At 38.2% G+C, this 20460-nt stretch overlaps 1 long non-coding RNA gene across 1 annotated transcript; it reads right to left on the bottom strand.

The window, feature by feature from the left end:
* Positions 1 to 456: 456 nt before the first annotated feature.
* LOC134761485 (uncharacterized) lies at positions 457 to 17629 on the bottom strand. Its single transcript, XR_010140156.1, has 3 exons — positions 17485 to 17629; positions 9561 to 9698; positions 457 to 881 (listed from the first exon to the last, which is right to left on the bottom strand). It is a non-coding gene; the product is annotated as an uncharacterized LOC134761485 (long non-coding RNA).
* Between the last annotated feature and the right edge of the window lie 2831 nt (positions 17630 to 20460).

Consider the following 20460-nt stretch of genomic DNA (forward strand, 5'->3'; position numbering starts at 1 on the left):
AAAAAAAAAAAAAAAAAGCAAGAGCAAGCCAAATAAATGAAAAAAACAAAAACAAAACAGTCCAGAGAACCATAAACTATTAATGTACATTGTACTTAGGCAAAAGACTGTGTTCTAGTTTTAGATTTACTTTGGCCTCTTTTAGCCCTACTTCTGCTTCCTTTACCAAAGTTATTTACTTTACCAAAGCTATTCTCAGACTTTCAGATAACCTGGTCATTGGATTTTATAGACTATTCCTGAATATGCTTTCCAAGGAATGTCTTTAAATAGAAGACAGGTGTTATGTAGTTGACACATATAGAGCTGGACTGTATTAGGCAGCAGCTTTGTGTGACCCTAAGCCTGGTGTACCCATCAGGACAGTGACTCCAAAGGTGGAAACTCTCACCAGATTCAGATGGTCCTCAATAAACTCTGGACCTCAGAGAGACACCAGCTTTATTGAAAAGTTAATGTAAATTCATTTTTATGTATTAAAGAGATATACGATATTATTTGGATATTTGTTCCCTATAAATTTCATGTTGAAATATGATCCCCAGTGTTGGAGGTGGGGCTACGGGGAGGTGTTTGGGTCATGCGGACAGATCCCTCAGGAAGGGCTTGGTGCCTTCCCTGTAGTAATAACTGAGTTCTTGCTTTATTAGTTCACACAAGAGCTGGTTGTTTCAAGAGAGCCTGGAACCTCCTCTCCCCTTCTCTCTTGCTCCGTGTCTTACCATATGACACACTTGCTTCTCCTTCACCTTCCACTGTGAGTGGACACTTCCTGAGGCCTCTTGAGAAGCAGATGCTGGAACTATGCTGTCTGCACAGCCTGCACAACAGTGAGCCAGATAAGCCTCTTTTCTTTATAAATTTCCCAGTCTCAGGTATTCCTGTATAGAAATGCAAAATGGACGAATACAGTATATTTACATGTGTATTTATGTAAATACTATATATATATATATATTTTAAATGTACATTTAATCTCCCCATACAGCAAATTTAAATCCTAATATATGAGTATGATTTAAAGCCATTGGTTTTCATACCATGTACCACCATGTCCAACTGAGTGGCTTTATGGGCTTAGGGATACCTGAAAAGGTGGATTTCATGGCTCTTTTCCATAGTAGATTAGATCCTCTGTTGTCTGTTTATACTGGGCCTGTAAATGAGGTTTGGTTGGAAGAGTTCTTTAGCTCAAAATTTAAAAACCACTAATGTAAAAGGTCATTCTGGCATGAACCACCAATCTCTTCTACCTAGGACATTGATGAAAGCCTTCTTCCTAGAACGGTTAGTGTTAAGAGCACACTTTTGATTCTAGTTCTGATACTGGTCCTGATTCTCTTCCTGTGTTGCACTCTCTATGGCTAACTGCCCCTTGTGATGGCACAAGTTCTCTGCACTTCAGAAACTTCTCTAATAACTGAAGGAGAAACTGGATGTTTTCTAAAATGTTTTCCAAAGCCACAGTTTTCCTTTATGCAAAAAGTCTGTAATAGAAATAGACTGTCATCAAACAACAAATCTGGGGTAGTGATTTAATTTGAATTTTTAGTTTGTAGCTTTCTGTTTACTTTCTGGCACCCTAGTCTTTTATTAAGACTATCTTTACATTGAATTACATTCCCTTTCTGAATATAAAAATACTAAATGGCAATTCTAGAACTGTTGGACAATACAGAATATCATAATAGACCACTCTTAGAATTTATTTTGATGTTATCTTTTTGTGTTGGTGTTATCTTTGACTCTGAAAGTGTTTGCTTTCACTCTCTGAATTTACTTTTCAAATTCCCTTTCTTGATTGTTGTTTAAACGGCATTATTTTTTCCTACATAATTGGATGAACAGAGTTTCCTTTTCCCTTGAAGTTTTAGATCAGACATGAAATTCTCACATCCTCAAGTTGATCCTTCAGTGGGCTCTGGTTTACACTCTTTCTTTCACTGTCTGCTATTAACCTCTTCAGTATTTTGGTTCCAGTCAAGGAAATGACTTTTCTTTTTCATCTTCACCCATTCCTCATCCTCTGATGCAGTGTGCCCTCTTTCTGAACGTTTTGATTTGCATCACATCTCTCATTTGACTTCTCTAAATCTCTTTTAAGAGTTCCTTTTTTTTTTTTTTTTTTTTTTACTAGAAGTAGTACTGAAAAGTTTCCTTTTCCTTTCTAATTTAATCTGTGGCTTTTATATCATATACTTTACTTCCCAAATGTTTAGTGATCCATTAAAGCTAACCAACCAGACAACCAACCAACCAAACAAGTCAATGGTTGGCCTTAAGTGCCAAAAAGATTTACGGCAGAGTTGAGACTAGAGACTTGAAGCCCCAAATTCTGGTTCTGTGATCTTTCTTCAAATAATGGTGCCTCTCACTACTCTCCTAATGAAAAACTAATAAGATCCTAGAATAACATTTAGATTAATCTTGCATAGCATGTAGTGCTCACTTATGGGCATTCAGATAGTGCATTAGGACTTCATTTTGGAAGAGGATTAGAACAGGGGAATCAGAACGAAGAGTAAACTGCCTTGTTCCTCCTAAAATGTACTTTCTTCACTTGAGTATTTGCCAGACTTTGGGAAGATACAAACAATACAGTATTTTCAGCTTTTTTTTTCTTTTTTTGTCATCTTTACATTGAGGACTTCCCTAATACCTCAATTTAAAACAGAAACCTACCATCACCTTCACACTCCCTGTCTTCCTTCCAGCCATTAGTTTTTCCACAGCACCTTTTACATTTTGACATACTTGCTAGTTTTCTTGCTTGTTGTTGGATCTTCTCCCCTCCCGCCACCTCCCCCACCTGAATGTAATTCCATAAGGTGGGAATATTTGTTTGTCGGTTCATTGCTATATCTTACCCCTGGCTCCACCCCTCCATTCCTTCCAATACTGGCTAGGATATAGTTGATACTCCATAAGGATTTCATGGAGAAAAATCAACAAATGAACTGGTAAAGCCTCAGAACCCAAACCAAGCAAGGTAATCTCCCCCACTATTTAACAGATGGAGGAATCAGTTTACCTCAAGCTTATGCTACTTGGCGAAGGTCTCAGGATTTAGAGTCTCCTTTTCTTTTTTTTTAAATTTTATTATTATTATACTTTAAGTTTTAGGATACATGTGCACAATGTGCAGGTTTGTTACATATGTATACATGTGCCATGTTGGTGTGCTGCACCCATTAACTTGTCATTTAACATTAGGTATATCTCCTAATGCTATCCCTCCCTCCTCCCCCCACCCCACAGCAGTCCCCGGTGTGTGATATTCCCCTTCCTGTGTCCATGTGTTCTTATTGTTCAATTCCCACCTATGAGTGAGAACACGTAGTGTTTGGTTTTTTGTCCTTGCTATAGTTTGCTGAGAATGATGGTTTCCAGTTTCATCCATGTCCCTACAAAGGACATGAACTCATCATTTTTTATGGCTGCATAGTATTCCATGGTGTATATGTGCCACATTTTCTTTTTTTTCTTCTTTTTATTTTATTTTATTATTATTACACTTTAAGTTTTAGGGTACATGTGCACAATGTGCAGGTTAGTTACATATGTATACATGTGCCATGCTGGTGTGCTGCACCCATTAACTCATCATTTAGCATTAGGTATATCTCCTAATGCTATCCCTCCCTGCTCCCCCCAACCCACAACAGTCCCCAGAGTGTGATGTTCCCCTTCCTGTGTCCATGTGTTCTCATTGTTCAGTTCCCACCAATGAGTGAGAACATGCTGTGTTTGGTTTTTTGTCCTTGTGATAGTTTACTGAGAATTATGATTTCCAGTTTCATCCATGTCCCTACAAAGGACATGAACTCATCATTTTTTTATGGCTGCATAGTATTCCATGGTGTATATGTGCCACATTTTCTTAATCCAGTCTATCATTGATGGACATTTGGGTTGGTTCCAAGTCTTTGCTATTGTGAATAGTGCCACAATAAACATATGTGTGCATGTGTCTTTATAGCAGCATGATTTATACTCCTTTGGGTATATACCCAGTAATGGGATGGCTGGGTCAAATGGTATTTCTAGTTCTAGATCCCTGAGGAATCGCCACACTGACTTCCACAATGGTTGAACTAGTTTACAGTCCCACCAACAGTGTAAAAGTGTTCCTATTTCTCCACATCCTGTCCAGCACCTGTCGTTTCCTGACTTTTTAATGATCGCCATTCTAACTGGTGTGAGATAGTATCTCATTGTGGTTTTGATTTCCATTTCTCTGATGGCCAGTGATGGTGAGCATTTTTTCATGTGTTTTTTGGCTGCATAAATGTCTTCTTTTGAGAAGTGTCTGTTCATGTCCTTCACCCGCTTTTTGATAGGGTTGTTTGTTTTTTTCTTGTAAATTTCTTTGAGTTCATTGTAGATTCTGGAAATTAGCCCTTTGTCAGGTGAGTAGGTTGGGAAAATTTTCTCCCATTTTGTAGGTTGCCTGTTGACTCTGATGGTAGTTCTTTTGCTGTGCAGAAGCTCTTGAGTTTAATTAGATCCCATTTGTCAATTTTGGCTTTTGTTGCCATTGCTTTTGGTGTTTTAGACATGAAGTCCTTGCCCATACCTATGTCCTGAATGGTAGTGCCTAGGTTTTCTTCTAGGGTTTTTATGGTTTTAGGTGTAACATTTAAGTTTTTAATCCATCTTGAATTAATTTTAGTATAAGGTGTAAGGAAGGGATCCAGTTTCAGCTTTCCACATATGGCTAGCCAGTTTTCCCAGCACTATTTATTAAATAGGGAATCCTTTCCCCATTGCTTGTTTTTGTCAGGTTTGTCAAAGATCAGATAGTTGTAGATATGCGGCGTTATTTCTGAGGGCTCTGTCCTGTTCCATTGATCTATATCTCTGTTTTGGTACCAGTACCATGCTGTTTTGGTTACTGTAGCCTTGTAGTATAGTTTGAAGTCAGGTAGCGTGATGCCTCCAGCTTTGTTCTTTTGGCTTAGGATTGATTTCACAATGCAGGCTCTTTTTTTGTTCCATATGAACTTTAAAGTAGTTTTTTCCAATTCTGTGAAGAAAGTCATTGGTAGCTTGATGGGGATGGCACTGAATCTATAAATTACCTTGGGCAGTATAGCCATTTTCACAATATTGATTCTTCCTACCCATGAGCATGGAATGTTCTTCTACTTGTTTGTATCCTCTTTTATTTCATTGAGCAGTGGTTGGTAGTTCTCCTTGAAGAGGTCCTTCACATCCCTTGTAAGTTGGATTTCTAGGTGTTTTATTCTCTTTGAAGCAATTGTAATGGGAGTTCACTCATGATTTGGCTCCCTGTTTGTCTGTTATTGGTGTATAAGAATGCTTGTGATTTTTGTACATTGATTTTGTATCCTGAGACTTTACCGAAGTTGCTTATCAGCTTAAGGAGATTTTGGGCTGAGGCAATGGGGTTTTCTAGGTATACTATCATGTCATCTGCAAACAGGGACAATTTGACTTCCTCTTTTCCTAACTGAATACCCTTTGTTTCCTTCTCCTGCCTAATTGCCCTGGCCAGAACTTCCAACACTATGTTGAATAGGAGTGGTGAGAGAGGGCATCCCTGTCTTGTGCCAGTTTTCAAAGGGAAGGCTTCCAGTTTTTGTCCATTCAGTATGATATTGGCTGTGGGTTTGTCATAGGTAGCTCTTATTATTTTGAGATACGTCCCATCAATACCTAATTTATTGAGAGTTTTTAGCATGAAGCGTTGTTGAATTTTGTCAAAGGCCTTTTCTGCATCTATTGAGATGATCATGTGGTTTTTGTCTTTGGTTCTGTTTATATGCTGGATTACATTTATTGATTTGCATATGTTGAACCAGCCTTGCATCCCAGGGATGAAGCCCACTTGACCATGGTGGATAAGCTTTTTGATGTGCTGCTGGATTCGGTTTGCCAGTATTTTATTGAGGATTTTTGCATCAATGTTCATCAAGGTTATTGGTCTAAAATTCTCTTTTTTGGTTGTGTCTCTGCCAGGCTTTGGTATCAGGATGATGCTGGCTTCATAAAATGAGTTAGGGAGGATTCCCTCTTTTTCTGTTGATTGGAATAGTTTCTGAAGGAATGGTACCAGCTCCTCCTTGTACCTCTGGTAGAATTCGGCTGTGAATCCATCTTGTCCTGGACTCTTTTTGGTTGGTAAGTTATTGATTATTGCCACAATTTCAGAGCCTGTTATTGGTCTATTCAGAGATTCAACTTCTTCCTGGTTTAGTCTTGGGAGGGTGTATGTGTCGAGGAATTTATCCATTTCTTCTAGATTTTCTAGTTTATTTGTGTAGAGGTTTTTGTAGTATTCTCTGATGGTAGTTTGTACTTCTGTGGGATCGGTGGTGATATCCCTTTTATCATTTTTTATTGCGTCTGATTGATTTTTCTCTCATTTCTTGTTTATTAGTCTTGCTAGCGGTCTATCAATTTTGTTGATCCTTTCAAAAAACCAGCTCCTGGATTCATTAATTTTTTGAAGGGTTTTTCGTGTCTCTATTTCCTTCAGTTCTGCTCTGATTTTAGTTATTTCTTGCCTTCTGCTAGCTTTTGAATGTGTTTGCTCTTGCTTTTCTAGTTCTTTTAATTGTGATGTTAGGGTGTCAATTTTAGATCTTTCCTGCTTTCTCTTGTGGGCATTTAGTGCCATGAATTTCCCTCTACACGCCGCTTTCAATGTGTCCCAGAGATTCTGGTATGTTGTGTCTTTGTTCTCGTTGGTTTCAAAGAACGTCTTTATTTCTGCCTTCATTTCTTATGTACCCAGTAGTCATTCAGGAGCACGTTGTTCAGTTTCCATGTAGTTGAGTGGTTTTGTGTGAATTTCTTAATCCTGAGTTCTAGTTTGATTGCACTGTGGTCTGAGAGACAGTTTGTTATAATTTCTGTTCTTTTACATTTGCTGAGGAAAGCTTTACTTCCAAGTATGTGGTCAATTTTGGAATAGGTGTGTTGTGGTGCTGAAAAAAATGTATATTCTGTTGATTTGGGGTGGAGAGTTCTATAGATGTCTATTAGGTCCGCTTGGTGCAGAGGTGAGTTCAATTCCTGGGTATCCTTGTTAACTTTCTGTCTCATTGATCTGTCTAATGTTGACAGTGGGGTGTTAAAGTCTCCCATTATTAATGTGTGGTAGTCTAAGTCTCTTTGTAGGTCACTAAGGACTTGCTTTATGAATCTGGGTGCTCCTGTATTGGGTGCATATATATTTAGGATAGTTAGCTCTTCTTGTTGAATTGATCCCTTTACCATTATGTAATGTCCTTCTTTGTCTCTTTTGATCTTTGTTGGTTTAAAGTCTGTTTTATCAGAGACTAGGATTGCAACCCCTGCCTTTTTTTGTTTTCCATTTGCTTGGCAGATCTTACTCCATCCCTTTATTTTGAGCCTATGTGTCTCTCTGCATGTGAGATGGGTTTCCTGAATACAGCACACTGATGGGTCTTGACTCTTTATCCAATTTGCCACTCTGTACCTTTTAATTGGAGCATTTAGTCCATTTACATTTAAAGTTAATATTGTTATGTGTGAATTCGGTCCTGTCATTATGATGTTAGCTGGTTATTTGCTCATTAGTTGTTGCAGTTTCTTCCTAGCCTTGATGGTCTTTACATTTTGGCATGTTTTTGCAGTGGCTGGTACTGGTTTTTCCTTTCCATGTTTAGTACTTCCTTCGGGAGGTCTTTTAGGGCAGGCCTGGTGGTGACAAAATCTCTCAGCATTTGCTTGTCTGTAAAGTATTTTATTTCTCCTTCACTTATGAAGCTTAGTTTGGCTGGATATGAAATTCTGGGTTGAAAATTCTTTTCTTTAAGAATGTTGAATGTTGGCCCCCACTCTCTTCTGGCTTGTAGAGTTTCTGCCAGAGATCAGCTGTTAGTCTGATGGGCTTCCCTTTGTGGGTAACCCGACCTTTCTCTCTGGCTGCCCTTAACCTTTTTTCCTTCATTTCAACTTTGGTGAATCTGACAATTATGTGTCTTGGAGTTGCTCTTCTCGAGGAGTATCTTTGTGGCATTCTCTGTATTTCCTGAATCTGAATGTTGGCCTGCCTTGCTAGATTGGGGAAGTTCTCCTGGATAATACCCTGCAGTGTGTTTTCCAACTTGGTTCCATTCTCCCTGTCACTTTCAGGTACACCACTCAGATGTAGATTTGGTCTTTTCACATAGTCCCATATTTCTTGGAGGCTTTGTTCGTTTCTTTTCATTCTTTTTTCTCTAAACTTCCCTTCTCATTTCATTTCATTCATTTCATCTTCCATCACTGATACCCTTTCTTCCAGTTGATCGCATTGGCTCCTGAGCCTTCTGCATTCTTCATGTAGTTCTCGCGCCTTGGCTTTCAGCTCCATCAGCTCCTTTAAGGACTTCTCTGCATTGGTTATTCTAGTTATCCATTTGGCTAATTTTTTTTCAAATTTTCTAACTTCTTTGCCATTGGTTTGAATTTCCTCCTGTAGCTCGGTGTAGTTTGATCGTCTGAAGCTGCCTTCTCTCAACTCGTCAAAGTCATTCTCCGTCCAGCTTTGTTCCATTGCTGGTGAGGAGCTGCATTCCTTTGGAGGAGGAGAGGCACTCTGCTTTTTAGAGTTTCCAGTTTTTCTGCTCTGTGTTTTCCCCATCTTTGTGGTTTTATCTACTTTTGGTCTTTGATGATGGTGACGTACATATAGGTTTTTGGTGTGGATGTCCTTTCTGTTTGTTAGTTTTCCTTCTAACAGACAGGACCCTCAGCTGCAGGTCTGTTGGAGTTTTCTAGGGGTCCACTCCAGACCATTTGCCTGGATGTCAGCAGCTGTGGCTGCAGAACAGCGGTGGCTCTAGAACAGCAGATTTTGGTGACCGGCAAATGCTGCTGCCTGATCGTTCCTCTGGAAGTTTTGTCTCAGAGTACCCGGCCGTGTGAGGTGTCAGTCTGCCCCTACTGGGGGGTGCTTCCCAGTTAGGCTGCTGGGGGGTCAGGGACCCACTTGAGGAGGCAGTCTGTCTGTTCTCAGTTCTCCAGCTGTGTGCTGGGAGAACCACTACTCTCTTCAGAGCTGTCAGACAGGGACATTTAAGTCTGCATAGGTTACTGCTGTCTTTTTGTTTGTCTGTGCCCTGCCCCCAGAGGTGGAGCCTACAGAGGCAGGCAGGCCTCCTTGGGCTGTGGTGGGCTCCACCCAGTAGGAGCTTCCTGGCTGCTTTGTTTACCTAATCAAGCCTGGGCAATGGCAGGCGCCCCTCCCCCAGCCTCACTGCTGCCTTGTATTTTGATCTCAGACTGCTGTGCTAGCAATCAGTGAGACTCTGTGGGTGTAGGACCCTCTGAGCCATGTGCGGGATATAATCTCCTGGAGTGCCATTTTTTAAGCCTGTTGGAAAAGCGCAGTATTAGGGTGAGAGTGAATCAATTTTCCAGGTGCCGTCTGTCACCCTTTTCTTTAACTAGGAAAGGGAACTCCCTGACCCCTTGAGCTTCCCGAGTGAGGCAGTGCCTCTCCCTGCTTCAGCTCACACACAGTGCACTGCACCCACTGTCCTGCACCCACTGTCTGGCACTCCCTAGTGAGATGAACCCGGTACCTCAGATGGAAATGCAGAAATCATCCGTCTTCTGCGTCACTCATTCTGGGAGCTGCAGACCAGAGCTGTTCCTATTTGTCCATCTTGGCTCCATCCCTAGAGTCTCCTTTTCATCCTGTAAGCAACTAAGCTTTGCAACTGATGAAAAGATGCCATAATACACACAATTAATGAAAATGTTGTGGAATTCATGTTATAACTCTGACTACAAACTAAACACCAATTCCAGATGTTTGATGAAAACACTTCTTAAGACTCCAGTATATGCAAATTTGGTTAGACGCCTTAGTCAAATGACAACCATGAACAAATGGAACACATACCCTCTGCGTTAGAGCAGTGTCTGACAGCTGTCTCAGACCGAAAGAGTCTGTTAACACTTACGTTGGTCTGTTCATCTTAGAGACCCTCAGCAGCATCTGTAACCCAGAACTTGGCAAAGTAAACTGGGAGACTGATTTGATTTCATCCCAGCTGGTTGAAGCTCCATTACCTTCTCAGTCTGTTTAACGTGGTTGTTATTGTCACTTTGCCCCAAGCTTATAGTCTGGCTGTAGTTTGGGTACAGACTGTTACTATTAATAACATAGTGGGTTTATTATTTTCATCTAGAACCATTTTTTTAATCACAATAGGGATTTGCTTTTGTCCTGAAATGTGAGGATGGATCTCCACACCAGCCATCCAGGGCTGGCTTTTCTACTTACACTGATGAAGATATCTGGTGACCTCTATTTTATCTTCCCACTTTATTACTGGTTTGGTGTGTGCTCTAGTTTCAATTGTACGGTTTTAGATTAAAAGTAATGTTTAGTAGATCAAAAGTGCTAGAGAAGAAAAAAAACAACAAGTAAACTTTGATATTGTTAGTAATGAAATCTCTTTGTTTTAGAAGCATGCTGCTTTTTCTATGGAAGTAAAGAAGGATGTGAAATCATCTGATTATATATGATAGTATTTGTGATTATTTCCTCTAGGTGGGGAAACCTGGTAGTAGGGTTCCCTGTGTTAAACTAAGAATGGTCAAGAGAAAGAGGTTATGAGGACTCTTGCTATTGTGCAAATTTCAAAGAAGCAGAGAAATAGATACGTTTAGTCCTGAAAGCAATTTGCAAAAGTAATAAGACCTACTGAAATGATGCTAGATCAAATAATGGTATGAGTCTCTTTTGTTTTGGTCCTTTGCCAACATTAGTGTACACACAGACATATGCTTGCACATGGCTCCTATGTCCAAATGTTCACAAAATCCCCACTAGTACACATTTCCTGAGTATAGTTCCACTTCTCTCTTTTAGAAGCAAGTGAACCCTGAGAGCCTGTGGTCGCACCTGGAGGGAAATGTCCTGAACTACGAGTTAGAGATCTCAGCTTCAGGTCCTGCTGTCTGTAGACTCACAGTATGAGCCAACTGATTCTTTTTAGCCTTATTATTGTTATTATAGTTGATGTTCTCTGCTGTACCAACCCCACAAAGTTGTAGGAGACTTCAATGAGATAGTAGGTGTGAAAACTGAGAATTATAGCATATTGTGCAAATAAAGATAAAGGATTGTTTTGAGGATCACATTGTAGTTTGCTCAATGCAGGATTGTAAGGAGGGGAAGTTAGTCCTGATCGTAGGTGTTCAGGGCAGTGTCTGGGAATCCTCACAATCACTACCCCCCCCTTTTTTTAAAAAAATCTTTGAGGAGGGAGCACACAGTGGAAAACAATTGCCAAATGGGAAATGAGATATGACTTTTTAAATATTTGATAAGCATCCAAAAATCTTTGGTAAGTATCCAAAAAATGTATAAATGTCACACTGGAAAACTTCTTAGGCTCCAGGCCTAAGTGAGGATTCTTATTTTATTGCTCTTGAATCTAAAAGCCCCAGAGTCATGGGCAGAGAAGATGGAAGAGAAGGAGTGATGGAGGTGGAGACAGATGGAAAGAGAGCGAGATTGAGCTACTTGGTTTTGGCTGAGGGAAAGAGGTGAGCCCTGGAGACTGACCTTGGCTGGCATGCTATATGGAAGCTGGAAGAACATGCCAGGGCTCCTGCTTTCAGGGCACAATCACTCCTGTGTCAAGCCGATTTAAGTCCTGGACTCAGATGATGAAATGAACAATTTCTGCTCCACTGGCATTGGAGGCAGGGGGTAGCATGTGAAGAGGTGGGGGGGATGGGGGAGCAGAAGTTCCCTCTTTAGCTGCTCCTGCTCTGGGAAGAATATATGTACCACCCCAATTGAACAATGAGAACACATGGACACAAGGTGGGGAACATCACACACCAGGGCCTGTCGGGGGCTGGGGGAGGGATAGCATTAGGAGAAATACCTAATGTAAATGATGAGTTGATGGGTGCAGCAAACCAATATGGCGCACATATACCTATATAACAAACCTGCACGTTGGGCACATGTACCTTAGAACTTAAAGTATATAAAAAAAGTCGCTTAACTAAAAAGACTCCATGCAGAAATAAAATGACAAGAGTTTAGAAAAACAAACAAACAAACAAAAACAGAATATATGTGCCACCCCAAAGGGGCACGGGAGGGAAGAGATAAAGAGCAGTGCCAATGGTAAGGGGCTCTTTCCCATAGGGCTCCAGAGGAGTTATTGATTTATGACCTCAAATAAATCTCTTTGCCAGGAGTTTTGTACCTGGTCAGTTCTGTAACTCTAGCCAATCTGAGAAGAAAGTCTAAACAGAAGGTGGAGTTGTATGTGTGCTTCTAGTGTATAAGAGTGTATTTTCCTTCTGTTTTCTGAAGTGACACAGAAGTGAAACCTTGCTAGTGGTTAGTTAGCAATTACATTCATTACTTTGTGTTTTTAAACATAAATGAACTGCATTGCAAAAAACTACTATTGTAAGCATACTTAGGATGTTTCTAAGACAGCAAAGGTTTTTCTCAACACCTGTGATTTAATATAATGCAAGTGTTTAGTTTTTTTTTTTTTTCTTTTTCTTTTTCTATGTTCTCAGAGATAAGATTAAAAAGTGAGGCTGGAGACAAGAGGGAATCTTAAGAATGGAAAGATTGTATGTTTCGGCTTTGTTCATTGAAAGTTGGCTAATAATGGGTAATATAGACATTTATATACAAGGAAGGAATAGAAATGACTGTATTCTATCAGTGAATTCTAATTTGTGCTTTATTTTCACTTTTAGTATGTTAAACATTTTAAATGTCTCCTGGTCAGTAATGTAATTTTTTAAAACAAAATATGATGAGGTAAAAACAGGAAACATTCTGCATTCTATAGTAAATTCTGTTAAATGAATAAGCTAGTGAAAAAGTTTCTAATAAAATAACATTGAATAATTTCACTGTATTGAGTTCAAATGTCCTTGGGTTTCATGACTTTTCATCTTATTCTATCCCTTTACTCATTTAGTGAGTTATACAGAAAAACTTCCAACTCCTGAAGTGATGGTAGATGCCACAAAAAGATTTAGACCAGCATCTTCTGAGAAAAATACTCATGCCTGAGCCCTAAAATGACATTTTGCCAATCTTTTAAAAAGTAACAAACTTAACAAAGAGCTTCTTCTCCTATAAAAGTTGGGCACAGGTCTACTATCTATAAACAGTGGCTTTGGCTCACCCATCTTCTATTTTTTAGAATTTTGGATGAGGCTTTGCACACGGTAGGTGCTCAATGAAAAAAGAAAGAGCCATTCATCAGTTTATGATACTAATTTGCCCCGCCTCCCCTTCTTTCACTTCACTGTACGTTTTTAGAGGAGTGACACTAAAACTACTGCTACCACCTGCTGCTTGGAAAAACCTCTATCATCCTTCTATTCTTCCAGTCTTCTAAAGTAGATGTGAATTTAGGTTCTAAGAGGTTGATGGGAAGAATGTCATAGGGGTGTATTGTTTATGTAGCAACAACAGAATGAATTAAAAGTTTAAAGCTTTAATCAGTGTGTGTGTGTGTCGGTTGGTGGGTGGGTGGGGGCAGTGTTTTGACAATTGGTAGTGTTTTGATAATTTAAACAGTTCTATTTTTCTCTTGAACTGATTATTTTGGTGTCATATGGACTCCATTACCTTTTCAATATTATGTTGTTAGCCTTTTTTTGAGAACTCATCATGTTCTTATTGTGTTCTTGACTACATGTACTGTTAGTTCTTTAATTTTTTTTCTTTTTCTTTCTGCAGGAGACCATGAAATGATTCCAGTATGTTTGCTTAATTGTTGGGTATTCCTGTGACAAAGAAGGCATTACTCAGCCAGCCAGAATGCACTGACCACCACTGCAGGGTTTCAGTCACATGAGACATCTGGGTGATAGAGAGAAGTGTGGGGAATGGCTATCATTTATGAGCCTGTATCTTCTAAGTGATCTGGGGACTAAGGCTTATTTTTCTCCAGGCTTGTCTTATGAAGAAGTTTTAGTCTATTTGGAATAGATAAGGCTTATACACATAAAGTAACTGATACTCAATTGTATGTAATTATGTTAGTTGGGGATAAGGCTAAGCTGTGTTATGTAGTGACTCAAAAATGCAATGACTCAAACAAGATTGGAGCTTGTTTCTCTCCAGGAATGAATGGTCCCACACTTGGGGGCAGCTAGGCTGCTGGGATCCAGGTTCCTTAACCTGTTGCTCTGTTATGGTTAAGCTGGCTTATCCCAACCTCATTCACATTTCAGCCCACACAGCTAGGCAGAAGAGGGGTGAAAGTGGAGCATGAGCAATGCCTTTTCTTTTATTTTTTTTAAGTCAGTATTATTGCGTTATAATTTACAGAAAATAAAAGACACCTATTTTAAGTGTATAATGGGCTTTGGCAGATTGCTTACACTCATTGAACCACCACCCTAATCAAGATAATGGCATTTCCATCATCCCTAAACATTTCCTCATGCCCTTTGCAGTAAATGCCATCTACTCTTGGCCTAAGGTGGCTACTGATTTGATATCTATCACTACAGATTATTTTTGCCTGTTCTAGAATTTCACATAAATGGAATTATATGGCAAGTGCTTTCAGGCTGGGTGATATAAGTTAGGTGCCTAAGTTGTAAATTTAAACAAACACTCACACTAAGTTTTATGCCAGTGCTGACTCTACAATGCACCCTGAGCCATGCTCCATTGTATCTTGTTTCTTTTGCCCTGTGTATTGTTTTTGAGATTCATTTATTTTGTTATATGTATCAGTGGTTCATCATTTTTTGTTGCTGTGTAGTAGTCTATGTCACAAATTCACTACAATTTGTTTATACATTTGTCTACTGATGGACGTTGTTTCCGGTTTTGGGCTTTTATGAACATAGCTGTCACAAACAGATGTGTACAAGTATTTTAGTGAACATATGTTTTCATTTCTCTTGGGTAAATACTTAGGAATGGAATTGCTGGATCATATGGTAAGTGTGTCTTGGTAACTTCAGGAGACTGCTGAACTATTTTTGAAAGTGGATATAATACTTGATAGTCTCATTAGCAATGTATGAAAATTCTGGTTGCTTTACAGCCTCACCAACACTAGTTATTATCAATGTGTTTAACTAGCTATTCTAGTAACTATGTAGTGATATCCACTGTAGTTTTTTCCTTTTTTGTCCCCGTACCCTAAGCTCCTATCCATTGTAGTTTTAATTTGCATTGCCCTGATGACTAATAATGTTAAGCATCATTATATGTGATTATAAGCTATTGTAGTGTTTGTAAAATATTTGTTAAAATTTTTTGACTATTAGAAAAAGTAGGTTGTCTTATATTATTATTATTGAGATGAATTCTTTTAATATTCTGATTCATGCTTTATATGACCTAAAAAATCTTTGCAAAACTCAGTGTCAAAAGATATTCTTTAATGTTTTCTTCTAAAAACATCATAATTTTAGCTTTAATATTTAGATCAGTTTTCCATTTTGAGTTAATTTTTATATATGTTGAGAGATAAGGGTTAAAGAGCATTTTTTCCGCCTTGTAGATATCCAGTTGTTCTAGAACAATTTGTTGAAAAGACTATCTTTTCCCCCATTGAATTACCCTGGCTTCTTCTTAAAATAAATTTTCCATGTATGCATGGGTCTGTGTCTGTTCCAATGGTCTATATGCCCACCTTTATACGAATACCATACTATCTTGAATACTGTAGCATTATAATCATTCTTGAAACAAGTAGTATACATCTCAAATTTCATTCTTTATCAAAATTATTTTGGCTTCTCTGTATTCCCATATGATTTTTAGGATCAGCTTGTCAGTTTTCAGAAAAAAATGCTAGAATTTATATTTCGATTTGGTTAAATGTACAGATCAATTGGCAGACAACTGACATCTTAACAATAGTATGTCTTTTATTCCATGAAAATGGTGCTTATTACAGTCTTTAGTTTTTCTCAGCAATGTTCTGTAGTTTTCAATGTATACATCTTTGTTAAGTTTTGCTTTATGTACTTCATGTTTTTGCTGTTATTTTAAATGCATTGTTGTATATGTTTTCAATAGTTTTTTGCTCACATATAGAAAGGTAATAATTGTGTATATGCTTTGCATTCTGTGACCTTGCTAAATTTATTTATTAATTCTAATGGCTATTAAATTATCATTTTAAGAGTTTTCTGTGTACATAATTATGTCATTTGTGAATAAAGATAGTTTACTTCTTCCTTTTGAATCTATATGCCTTCTACTTATTTTTCTTACTTTATTACAGTGGTTAGAACCTCCAGCGAAATGTTGGGTAGGAGTGGTAAAAGCATTCTCCTTACTTGTTCCCAGTCCTAGGGAAAAGCATTCAATCTTTCATCCTTTGCATGATGTTGTCCGTAGATCTTTTATAGAGTCAATTAAAGAACTCTTAATTTGCTGAGACTGTTTATCATAAATGGTTGTTGAATTTTTAAAATGCCTTTTAGCCATTATTAAGATAATTATATGAATTTTCTTTTTTATTCCGTTAATGCTGTGAATTACAATGATTGATATTCAAATGTTGTATTCCTGGGATATACCACCCAGCCCCTAGTCATGATATAGTATCCATTTTACATATTATGAGATTCAATTTGCTAACATTTTATAAACAATATTTTGTTATATGCTCACAAGGGTTATTGTTCTATAGTTTTCTTTTCTTGTAATGTCTTTTTGGTATCAGGGTTATGCTGTCCTCATAAGGTAAATTGTGGCACATTTCTTAAAGCAATTTTGAAAGCTAATATTATTATTTCCTTAAATATTTTATAGAATTTTATCAGTGAAGCTATCTGGGCCTAAAATTTTCTTTATGGAGAGTTAAAAATTTTTATTATACATTTATTTTTAAATATAGAATAGGGCTACTTATATATTCTTTTTCTTCTTGTGACTGCTTTGGCAGTTTATATCTTTTGAGAAATTAGTCCATTTCATCCAAGTTGTTAAATTTATTGTCATAAAATTGCTCATAATATTGCCTTTTAGTATTTGTAGTATCTGTAGTCATGTCTCTCATTTCTAATACTGGTAATTTATGTTCTTCTCTCTCTTTTAAAATCTTATCACTGTAGGTAGAATTTTATAACATTTATTGACATTTTTCAAGGGCCAGCTTTTGATTTTATTTACTGTTTGCATGTTGTATGATGCATTTATTTCTGCTTTTTTATTATTCTTTCTTTTTGCATAATTTGGATTTATCTGTTCTTCCTTTTCTAGCTTTTTAGAGTGATAGGCCATAGATTTTTTTTAGAATTTTCTAGCTTTCTAATACATGCATTTAAAGCTATAATTTTTTCCTCTAAGCATCACTTTAGCTGTATCCTATAACCTTGATATATTGAATTTTATTTTATTTTATTCAGTTCAACATAATTTCTAATCTCTCTGTATTAGTCATGGTTCTCTAGAGGGACAGAACAAATAGGATAGATAGATAGATGTATGTATAAAAGGGATTTTATTAAGGAGTATTGACTCACATGATCACAAGGTGAGGTCCCACAATAGGCCGTCTGCAACGAAGCCAGTCTGAGTCCCAAAGCTGAAGAACTTGGAGTCCAGTGTTTGAGGGAAGGAAGCATCCAGCACAGGAGAAAGATGTAGGTCAGAAGACTAAAGCAGTCTAGTCTTCCCACGTTCTTCTGCCTGCTTTTATTCTGGCTGCGCTGGCAGCTGATTAGATTGTGCTTACCCAGTTTGAGGGTGGGTCTGCCTTTCCCAGTCCAGTGACTCAAATGTTGATATCCTTTGGCAACACCCTCACAGACACACCCAGGAACAATACTTTGCATCTTTCAATCCAATCAATTGACTTTTGATTTATTCATGAATTATTTAGATATATGTTGTTTAATTTCCAAATACTTAAGGATTTTTCCAGATATCTTATTTTTATTAATTTTGTCATTAATTCTCTTGTGGTCAGATAATATATTCTATATGTTAATCTTTTAAATTTATTAAAATATGTTTTATAGCCAAACTATAAGTGTTCTATCTTGCCGAATGTTTCATAAGCATACAAGTTGAATGTGTATTTAGCTCCTATTGGGTCTAGTGTTTTATAAATACCAAATAGGTCAAATTGGCTTATAGCCTTTTTTAAAAAAGTGTTCTTATGTCTTTATTGATTTTTATCTGTACTTGTTCTATCAGTTAACTGGAATTAAAATTTCCAAAATTGTTTAGATACTGTCTTTGTTTTTATAGGATGTGAAGAAATTGTATAATTTATTTCTGCTCATATTCATGGCAAAATTTAGGTTACATGCTCATATAGCAGCTAGGAGATAGAGCTCTTAGCTGGGAGCCATGTGCTTAGCTAAAAAACAAAATATTCTATTACTTAAAGGAAGAAGAGAATGATAGAAACTGGCAGAAAATTTACAATATCTGCCACAATAATTAAATAGTAACCTACTTGGGACAGACTATAAATTATGTAGGAGTTCAGAGGAGGCGTCTTCAGTGTAGGATGAAGTTTTTGGGTGGTGGGGCTTTAATGCTAAGTAGGACTTATATGCATAGATTTGATGAAGGTCATTCTCCATATATAGAGCAGTAAAGGAGAGTGACAATGATAGAACTGAACACAGAAATGCGTGTGGTATACAGTAAGAGAGAGATTAAGGGAAACCCCACAGTGACTTAATATTAGAAGTTACTAGGAAATAAGGTTGGGTAGGCACATTGGAGGATCGAGTTAGGGAGGGCCTTAAGTAGCCTGATAATGGAGTTTAGATTTGCTTCAGCAAGCAGGAATTTAGGTTATTGAGCAGGCAGATGATATGATGGAAGCAGTGCTCAAGGCTGATTTGTTGACTGCTGCATGTCTTGAGGTAGGAGAGACCAGCTGGTGCAGCCATCCAGATGTGAGGTGATGAGGTGTCAGTGTGAAACAAGAGAAAACAATATTGCTTTTTTTCTGTGCTGGATATATTGATATGTACATCCACTACTACTCCCACTATTGCTCCCAAAGCAAGTCACATGGATTAGTAAGGCCTGAATAGTGGGCAGTTTAAGATCTCCGTATCTTAGTCTTCCTAACCATAGTGCTTGAAGGTACTGAGTCCCTATTTCAGGTGAGACAAAGCTGTTTTAGAATCACAGTTGAACAAACACATCAGGAAGTTTTTTGTGACTCAAAGACCAGTTCATCTCCAACCATCAGGCTTTTTTTTTTTTTTTTTTGACTCATAAAAATGCTGCCAGTTGCATCAGAACAATGAATAAACCCACAGGAACAAAAGCCAAGTTGTCCGCCCCGCCTTTGAGTGGTAATCCGCTACTATCTACTTGGGAACACAGTGCCACGTTTCCTTTCATGTAGAGCAGCTCCCAGTTGCTGCAGCTCTGCAGGCTTTCCAACCTTCTCTCCACTGGGGCTCTCCACGCAATGGTTAAGTGTCTATGCTTACTATTCCATATTGGGGTTATCATGAAAAATAAGGGCAATGTGAGACTGCTAATAACTATAGCATGGAAGAATCACAGCCATTTGAGAGTTCACATCTAATTATTTAGTGTCTCTAAAGGAGGGCATGGTCTCAATTAGGTTAGGAATGAGGTAGGAGGGGTGGAAGAAAGAGAAAGCCTCTCCTCGATCTATGGCTTCCGGGTGGGATTGAAACCCACAGCTCTCTCTAGACATGCAAACTGAAGTCAAAACTCCCTGCATGAGTCATGTGTGGGCTACTTATTTTGTTTCCCAGAGCTTAATTTCAAGGTTATATTTCCTTCCGTCACCTTTCTTCCCTCTTCCTTCAAGAGTTAGAAAATTTGAGTATATAGTGGATACAGAAGGAAGGAAGGAAAAAAGGAAGGAAAGAAGAGAAAGGAGGAAGGATATTCTTCCATCATGAAGAAAGTTGCAAAAGAGATACACCACGGGCAAAAGAAGACAAAAAGATCAAAGACATATGCCCATTTGACTCCACTCATATTTTCTTTTCTTGCTCCTAAGATTATTCTAACCCCAGGTAGAAATCACGTAATTAGGTTGTATCTTATTTCTCTCTCAACTCTTAACCTAGCAAAAACCATGACATTAGTTTACTGGTGCAGCTCCTGAGGCTGGGTAAAGATGTCATGGAAAGCAACACGACTCCAGCATTCCATTTTTGACCCTGGTCTTGATGCAGAAGTGTCTCTTTCATATGTCTGCTGTTTGGTCATTACGAGGTTTGTTATGATATGGAGCTTCCCTTAGATGACCACTAGTGTGACCAAAATCAGCTTTTATGAGCAAACATTAAGAGTAGTGAGCTAATGAGAACAGCACATTTGGTTAAACAAGTTTTACTTAGTTTTCAGGAATCTATTTTAGAGACACAAAGACTTTTGCTTAAATGCCATGTGGCTCTGATTGGCTGGCTTTTGGTTAACCCAAACATGCAGTTAAATAAATGTGATCCGTCTTGCCCTGCAGCCCTGAGGCCAGCTCCCCCAAACTC

This window comes from Pongo abelii, chromosome 4, assembly GCF_028885655.2.
Source record: "Pongo abelii isolate AG06213 chromosome 4, NHGRI_mPonAbe1-v2.0_pri, whole genome shotgun sequence".
In the NCBI taxonomy this organism is placed as follows: Eukaryota; Metazoa; Chordata; class Mammalia; order Primates; family Hominidae; genus Pongo; species Pongo abelii.